Consider the following 9,718-nt stretch of genomic DNA (forward strand, 5'->3'; position numbering starts at 1 on the left):
TCATCCACAGCACATGCTCTCCCATTTCTGTGCCATGTTACAGCCAACTGCCCTCTGCAGCAGGACCCTTGCTCGGCTCCCACCTGGTGGACACATCTATTTTCAACTCACCCTGGGGCTTCCATGTGGTAGAATCCTTCTGGCTTAACCTAATCCAATAGACACTCTGTTATGATCATCCATAAAAATATATAGACCAATATAGATGTTTAACAAGATTAGAGAAGAGAGGTCAACAGAGGAGACTAGGAAGTAGCAGCCCAAGAAGAGTGTTAAAAGTAAGAGGAGAAACATCTCTGAAGTCAAAACAGGAGAAACTTATTTAAAGGAGGGGATAACCAGAAGAGTCAAATGATGCTGAGAAGCTAAGAGAGAGGAGTACTAAAAATGCCAGTGCAGTTTGGAGTGGGGTATTGATTACTGATCTGGTGGGAGACATACCAGGGAATGATGGAGAATAAACTAGGTAAACAGGATTAGAGACTAAAATGGACTGTGAGGAAGTGAAGATAAGTTTTTAAAGACATTGGCCAGGAAAAGGAAGGAGAAGAATATAAGAGTATGGAGGGAGGAACAAGAGTGTAGGAGCTCAAATGAAGGCATTTCTTATCAGATGAGAGAGGTAAGTATATTTATGCTAACTGCAGAAAGCCAGGTATGATGGAAAGTAATCGACAAGTCCATGGATATAACAGGAAGTGGAATGGGGAAAGATAAATAGCTAAGTCCACTGACCAGGCATTGTTCCAAATCCTTTATGTTTGTTAGTTCATCTAATCTTTAAACTTATCTCTAAGTGTAGGTGTTGGGATAGTTTTGGATGGGAAGAATACCTCTTCTACTGAGATGGGAGAGAAAGATTTTAGTTAAGGCGTATGCACGTGGGTATGTGTGTGAGTACCTGGGGTTAGACAAAAAAGCAGAAAGTTGACAAATTATCTTTGAATATCTATTTTATGGAAGAAATAGAAGGACAAGTCCCCTTGGAAATGAGTAGGGTGAGAAAGTGTGCCAGGAGGTGTAGAGAAAAAAGAATAAGTTTTTATGGGAAATGATCAGGGTTTGAATGGCATCTGATGTTAGTGGTAGAAAGCACAGTCCATGTATACATATAGGGATCTCCAGGCATTTCTTAGGACCAGGTGCAGAAGGAAAACCAACACTTGGGAGTAATATTCATCCACATATACGAGCTTAGTATCCAGAGAGTAGAAGCAGAGAAAACAAATTTAAATCAAACAGGCTAGTGCAGCAGAAAAAGATAAGGGCCAAACTATTTGAGAACAAGGAAATGAGAGACTTTATTTTTAAAAATATTTTATTTATTTATTTGAGACAGAAAGAGAGCACAAGTTGGGGGAGGAGGGTTAGAGGGAGAGAGAGAGAGAGAAGCAGACTTCCTGCTGTGCAGGGACCCAGACGTGGGGCTCGATCCCTGGACCCTGGTATCAGAACCTGAGCCGAAGGCAGATGCTTAACCAACTGAGCCACCCATTTACCTGGAAATGAGAGACTTTAAACTGAATTTAACTTGTGGGATCTAGAAGAGAGAAGGAAGGAAATAAAGGAGGATGGAGACCAATCAAGTGGCACAATATGGAGAGAGCAAGGGATGAAAACACTTTATAAGGTCAAAGAATAGCAATGGTGATAGACAGGGGAAATGTATTCAAACTATAGGAGAGTGGGGTCATAAATTAGACTATTAGAGGTTAGGATTTCAGAGGTCAGTTCAGGATATATGGCTATTGGCTTCAACTTTAAGTCAATAGAGTAGGAGCCAGTAAGGGACTGGGAGCTTTGAGTGTGATAGACATCACCACGATGTGGCAGGAGTTTGACAGAAAAGTCTGTGGGTCAGGTGCCAAATGCATCCATCAATGAAGAGAAATTTGGCAGCAAACAGGAAAGAGTCAGACTTCATCTTAGTCATCTGGCACAGAACTCAAAGAAAGGTTTTCTGTGCAAATAGACAAGTAACACTTTAGAAGATGGGTTAGAGGCCAGGAGAATGCTGAATCTTATCTTTATCAGTGTTTCCATGGGTGTCTAGAGGGTGCAGGGACAGGTACATGTGTATCAGTTTTTTATAGTTCAAGGGAAGGATTTGGCCTGCTTACCAGTTTAAAATGACACAAACTAGCATGGTAGATTCTTAAAGTACTTTCTGGGCTCCAGAGACATACATTTTGAGGACTTGGTTCTCAACATTGGAATTTGTGAGTACTTCTCCCAGGGATTGAAAGGGTGGAAAAGTGAATTAACAAATTCAAATTATTTAGAAGCAGGATTCTGATTAATTTAAAAGCCTAGAAAAAAGACTGGCTGTCCAAAACAATTCTGCATACCTAAATTTTCTTTGTAGATGTGGATACACACCACCTTCTGTCGTTGCTCAGTATGACAGTGGAGAGGCTTCCGGAGCTACCACTTTACAGTCTCATCCACACTAAATTTGAACTGACTCAGGTTGTCAGTGTTTAGTATAAAGCTCCAAGAAGTTGTGGGTTCCTATCGAGCAAACTGGAGGTTCTGTCCTTTGACATTAAGTCAGAGGTGTTGTAGACCAGAGGAAGACCAGCAATATGTTCTATATGAGCAACTTCTACGATTATAAGAAGTTTCCCACTGAAGTTTTTGATTTATATGCAATCACTTATAGCTGATTGGCTATTTCAAAGCAATAATAATAAGGCAACTATAGAGTTGGCAAAAATGGCTCAGCTGCAGCATTATTTAAATGGTATCACTAAGACAAACAAAAGACCTGGAAAATTTGGCTTCACTGCAAAATGCCTGGTTTAATACCTTCCACCATTTATAACCTGGAAAAGCTGAGAACACCCCTGGGCATTTGCTGTTAGTATAAGAACTGAGTTCATACACCATGGCCTTTGCATTGTTTACAGTGAAGAGGACAAATGAGGGAGGGAGAAGAATAAACAGTTACTGGACAAAAGCATGGGAGGGGTTGGAATTCATTTTGGAGAGGAATGGAGGTAAAATTGCTTCTCCAAGTGTTCTCCTCACACTGTCTACATCAAGAACATCTGGGCTTGCTTGTTCAAATTACAGGAATTTCTCTAAATCAATGGAATAAAGGTATGCCAGAATGCTTGGGAATCTGATTTCATACAAAGCTACCTAAAAGAGTTTGGTCTACATTAAAATTTGGAGACACTGAGAGAGAGAGGAGAGGGTAAATAAGCTTTCAACATTTTACCCACTTTCTGGAATGCTATGGAACAAGATCAAAAATTTTAATCATTCATGAAGTGAGAAAAGCAAGAGTTATTTTCACTCAAATCAGGAAGATGACGTTGAGAAAATGAATGTCTTGCACAAAGTCACAAAACTAGCCAACAGCAATGTCTCAACTGAAGCCAAAGACCAGGTTCTTTTAAAGACACCATGATTCTTCAGTGAATCATTCCCTACCCTTGGACAGTTAATATCTTTTATAAACCTACTTCATTCATTTAGATAAAACTGTGAATACCACAGATGAGGATTTGGCACTATGTATGTGCTTGTTATATAAGGTCTTGCAGTTTTAGTAATTCCACTTTTTGAACAAAAAATAGTTCACACAATCTATCAAAGAATTTTGACACACTTGTAATTTTCTATGATTAATTGGTTCACAAATTTATATTAGTTACAATATGTTAATTTATCCTCATTATACATATATTGCTCAATTTCCTGCCAGTAAAAGCATATTTTCTTTCATAGTTGAGATCATACTGTGGATAGCTGAGGTCACACAACTTTGTGTCCCACACTGAGCATCACATAAGTAATTTCTCAAGCTATTAAAATTTTTTCTAAAGATAGTCTATAATGGTTGCACAATTGAATTGCCAACTTAAGAAAGAATTTTATTTCATGGTATTTGGACTCTCCTAGAAAGTTCCTATGTAGGAGACATAATTACTAACATAAAGTTCCTGGATGCCCTCTTCCTTAATTCCATATATTTGTATAGACATTCAGTTTTTGTTTTTAATGGCTTATTCTACCAAATATTCCTACCCCAAATAGAATCACTGTTATTACTCACACCTTTATGCAACTTGGACACTTTGGGATCTTTTATATGCAAATGGCCAGTCTTTTGTAAATGTGTAGAAAAGAAGGTAGGAAAAAGAAAAGGGGGGAAACCAGATGGTAGAGTAGTATAATGAGAGATCTTCTCATGGAGACATTGCAAAGACAAGTGTATTAGAGCAGGCCACCCCAAAATTTCAGTGATTTAACATGCAAGTAAAGTAAAACTTTACTTCTTGCCCACATCACAGTGCCGTATGAAGTAACAGAGACTCTGTCCCACACAGTCCTAGTAGGATGCATGCTTTAAATTCCAGTTAGTTAACATACAGTGTAATATTAGTTTCAAGTATACCATGTAGTGATTCAACACTTCCATATATCACGGGTGCTCATCCCATCAAGTGCACTCCTTCATCCCCATCACCTATATAACCCATCCCCCCACCTCCTCCCCTCTGGTAGCCATCAGTGTGTTCTCTATAGTTAAGAGCCTGTTTCTTGGTTTGCCTCTCTCTCTTTAGAATGCAGGCTTTTCCATATTATTATTCTGTCTTCCTCTAAGACTTCAGAGTTTTCTCCAATCAGCTCATAAATAGTGGAAGAGAGGAAGGGCCAGCCCTGGAAATGGTGCCATCACTTCACTAAAATTCCACTAGCCATAAATCAGGCCTATGACTATACTTAACTACAACTGAGACTGGACAATAATCCCTAGCTATGGTCTCAAGGGAAAAAAAAGAGAGAATATGGTATTGATGAGCACATGCAGAACCTGCCACAATCAGGGAAAAAAACCTATTGTCAAAAGGGAGGAAGCTGGAAAATGAGTAAAGAAGCCCAATGGAGGAGGCAGTCAACATCTTCCAAATCCTAAAATCAGAAAGGCATTGGTGCATGAATGGAGAGCCAAGCACAAGGAAATTGGTATTCCCTGCAACAGACTTCAACTAACCTAACTTAGGGAAACTGTAAAGGAGAGAAGTACTGATTCTGTTCAGAAAAAAGCAAATAGACATAACTGCCTGAATCTTTTATTGAACATGGTTAGGTACAACAACCCACTCACTTGCCACTCCTTTATTTATCACAAGTACTAGTTGAATACCCACTCTGTTAGACACTGTCCTAGACTGTGAGGTTCAAGAGAGCCAGCCAAGTGAAGGAGAGGAGGGATGTTGGAGTTGATGAAGACCATACTCCAGGCAGAGGGATAGCATCTGTGACTTCTCGGAGCAAGAGAGAGTAGAGTACTTTTAGAAGACCTACCTGAGCAACTCAGGTATGACTGGAGCATAGATGGGAGGGTGAAAGAGGGTGCCTGGTGAGAAGGCACTTATTGGTCCTGTTAAGAACTTTCTAATTCATCCCCAAGAGGATGGAAGGCTGTTGGAAAGTCAAGACTGGAGAAACATGGCTGGGAGGTGGGTGTGTGTTGGAGGGGTATGCAGAGAGGTGATGGCCACCTGAGCTGGTATAATAGCTGTTGTCATGGAAAGAGGAGGGTTGATTTGAGATAGTTCAAATGTAGCATTGACAGAATTTGGTGATTGATTGAGAGGGAGGGGAATGTAAAAGATGACATCTAGGTCTGTGGACTGAACTAATGGAAACATCAATAATCTTAATTATTTTAAAGGAAAAATATGTGAGTAGGTAACTGTTACATCACCTGAGGTCTCTATTATGGTTTTAGAACAACTGTAAACCCAAATCTCTCTCCATACTTATAAATGTCCTTACTTTTGATAGGGCTTTCATGGTCTCAAACCTTCTAAAGTCAGTTCCCTCAACCCAATTCTTTCCATGAGACCACATGTTTCTCCACAACAAATTCTGCAGTAAGGGCTAATAGATGCCCAGTCCCATCTCCACCTTCTCCTCATGCTTCAGGAGGAAGGATCCACTGTTTACCAGGGAAGCCTCTTAAATCTGCTTATGGACATTCCATTGGAGAGCAGTGAGAATGTAAACAACAGAAATTCAAAGATGGTCTGGAGTTGCCAGGACTGTTGGTTTTGAATAATAATGGCTATCTTTGATTGAGTAATTAACAATATACTAAGCACATTTTTTTCTTTTAAAGATTTTATTTATTTATTTATTTATTTATTATTTATTTATTTATTTTATTGAGAGAGAGAGAGAGAACCAGGGGAGGGGCAGAGGGAAAGGGAGAGTGAGAATCTCAAGCAGACTCCGTGCTCAGTGCGGAGCCCGATGCAGGGCTCAATCCCACAACCCTGAGAAATGCCCTGAACCAAAATCAAGAGTCAGACACTTAACCAACTGAGCCACCCCGGTTTCCCTACTAAGTATACTCTAATGAACATACTGTTTTATTGATCCTTACCTATGAGGTAAAGCACCACTATTCTCTATATTTTATAGAGGAGTACATGAAGATACAGAGGGATTAAGAAGCTTATTCAAGATCGCACATGATGGAAGTACCTGAGCCAGAACTCAGATCTAGATTGTCTGGTTCCAGAACCTAAGGCCCCAAAAGCTTTGCCAAAGGCCTCCAATGAAATGGAGGTAAACATCGTTTTTGTGCTTCTGATTGCCACCAGCTATCTGAGACCATATTATCTGCCAGTTTCCTCATTGATGTGGAAGCCAGAATTCCCAGACAGACCACAAAAGTGTAAAAAGAGGTAAATATTGAGAGATTTTGTTTGTTCAACTCTTGAAAGTTAATTGCCAAAACTATAAGACAGCACTTGATACAAGAATATTTTCAGGGGTGCTTGAGTGGCTCAGTCAGTTAATTGTCCAATTCATGATTTCGCCTCAGGTCATGATCTCAATGTTGTGAGATTAAGCCCGGGGTCAGGCTCCGAGCTCAACACAGAGTCCGCTTGAGATTCTGCTTAATATTCCCTCTGTCCCTCCCACTGCTCTTGGGCTCTCTCTCTGTCTCTCTCTCAAATAAATAAATAAAATCTTTTTAAAAATGTATTTTCAGATCAAGCTAGTTTACAATAAATGTATTGAGGTCCATAGTGTTCAGGGTTATTTCTGGGAGATTAGCAAGTAAGCCAAAAGGAACTTGGACCAGAGGCTGCTTCATCCCCCTTTTCTGGTGAGTCTCCCCCACCCAGCATTGGTAGAGTTGCAGTACAAAGCAATAGTTAAAACCAGGAGTTTTTGGTGATTGGGCGTGAGTTCTAGACCAGATCCTGCAATTTAGCATCTACATGACATTGAGCAAGCCATTTACAGACCTGCAGCCTTGATTTACAGAGCTGTGATATATAAACAATAATACTGTCTACCTCACAGAGCTGTTGAGGATGATAAAATAAGGCATGGGGTGCACAAAGCAAACTTTCTGGAACATACTGCATGTTTTTAAAGCATTGTTATCTCCACCCCCTTTTCCTAATCATGTCACATTCTTATTCAAAAAAATAGTTTGTTCCTCCAAGTCCCTGGTATGGATGCAAGATAAGCCAACCAGGTACTTTCACTGGACATGTTGAATCCTGAGTGGGTGATGCAAGGCAGAAGTGTGCTAAACAAAGGGTTGCTTGTGGGAGAATGCTTCTTGCTTCCTGAACCTCCAGGACTTTCCTAAGATACTCTCTGTTCCCAAAGCTGGTTCTAAGGTCTCTTCCACCACAGTGAACTCTTGATACTTAAATCACCCAGAGAGTTGCTAACAACCAATAACCCTCACTGATTAAGTACCTTTACATGATAGCAGCACATTTGACATCCATTCATATGGCATTCACTTGATTTGCACATGTACTCAAGAAATCCACTCATGGGGGAGTCTGGGTGGCTCAGTCGTTAAGCCACTGTCTTTGGCTCAGGTCATGATCTCAGGGTCCTGGGATCGAAACCCCCCATCAGGGCTTCCTGCTCAGTAAGGAGCCTGCTTTTCCTTCCCTCTGCTTCTCCCTTTCCCTCTGTTGCTCCCCCTACTTGTGCTCTCTCACTCTCTCCTTGTCAAATAAATAAAAATAAAATCTTTAAAAAAAAGAAAGAATTCCACTCATGTAGTCATTTATTCAAACCTTGTTTTAGCTCTGTCATTTACTGAGCTGTGTGACTCAGGCAAAGGAACCTAAATCTCAGCTTCTTTCTCTGTAAAATATGGTCAATTAGACCAGCCCTGCAAGGTTGTTTGCAGGATTTCCAGCTATCTGAATATATATAATTTTTAACTACCATGACAAATAATATTGACTTGAGCTTCCATGTATTTGGGAGAGATATGGCTTTTGGTAGAAAAATAATGCAATGAAGAAGAAAGAATTAATGTTTAGTTTTGGTTTCTTAAAAATAGGACTATGAAGCAAAGCTTTTTTTTCCCCCCCCTCTTTATCTCATCAGAAACCAAACCGGGAAGCTTCTTCTCATAGACATCTTCCCTTCTGTTTATGGCATCAAGGCCTGTGATTTGCTGCTCTGGGGGAGAAAAGGGGTTATGACAATGAGGACACCTTTGGGTGCTTCAGGCCTGTGAGAGAGAGGAATGAGGTGGTGGGAGAGACTAGCCATCAGACCTGTGATTTTTTTCCTTGAGGGTTTTTGCTTGGAGAAGGCACTGGGGGTGCTGGATGATGAAGGGTAATACCATAGGTGAAGAATTCTTGACTCCACTTCCCCAGCTGGTACCTGGAGAGGGTCATGTTGTGGGATTCCCTGTACAACCCTGGGAGCAGACCAAGAGAGTGTAATTGGTGGTGCATCATAATCACAAGGAGACCTTGAAGCTAATTGTATCTGGGTAAAAGTGGCCCCTGACCTCGGTACCATATTTTAGAGGGATCAGCATATCACAAACATTAATTTACTCAAGACAACATGCCTCCTTTACCACATGGGCTCCTTCTCAGTGCTAACATATAAATATACTTAAGCATCTGTTCTTGTGATTAACACTATTCAGGTCCCAGGAAAATGCTTCACATTTTTAGAACAAAAGGCTACCAATCTAATGCCATGAAGGTAGGTTGGTTGTGCCATTGCTGAAACATTGTAAGAAAAAAGACTTAACTTACATTGTTTATTACTTAATTTGCCAAATCCTCTTCTCAGATAGCCCAAATACAATACATGATGACATTAGGTAGCCCCTGGTGCCCATTTTCTTTGTGCTCCAAATCATGGGTCAAGAGGTTCTAATGACTTAGTAGAGTATTTGCAATAGTTGCATAAGGAGAAAAGGGACAGTTCGCAATAGTAAGTAGTTAATATTGTTCTTCAATCGGTAGTCATGTAGATGCAGAGAGAACATGTATGAATTGTGACATCAATTTTTGTATTGTTTTAGGGATCCAGGTATTGCCTGAAGATATAATAAGAATAGTATTAGAAGTGATTGTGATTTATATGCTGAAATCAAAACAATTTGGAATAGTTCTACAATAATAATTTATCTTACATGACTGCCTTATTACAGCATCTGACATCATATATAAAATTCATGGTTTATTTATGAATTTAGGAATTGCTTTAAGAATTTTAATATCTGTTGCCACTGCCTCAGCAAGGCAAGGTTTGATTGATAGAAATCAATCTCAGAGCTATAATGAGTCAAGAAAGCTTATCTAATTTATCAGTGTTGAAGGAGCAAAAATTATGTGAAACATTGTTTATAAATCATATCTTATAATTTTGATTAAATGGAAGTAAGGAAAATAAATTTTATTAA

Source organism: Phoca vitulina, unplaced genomic scaffold, assembly GCF_004348235.1.
Source record: "Phoca vitulina isolate PV1807 unplaced genomic scaffold, GSC_HSeal_1.0 scaffold16, whole genome shotgun sequence".
NCBI lineage: Eukaryota > Metazoa > Chordata > Mammalia > Carnivora > Phocidae > Phoca > Phoca vitulina.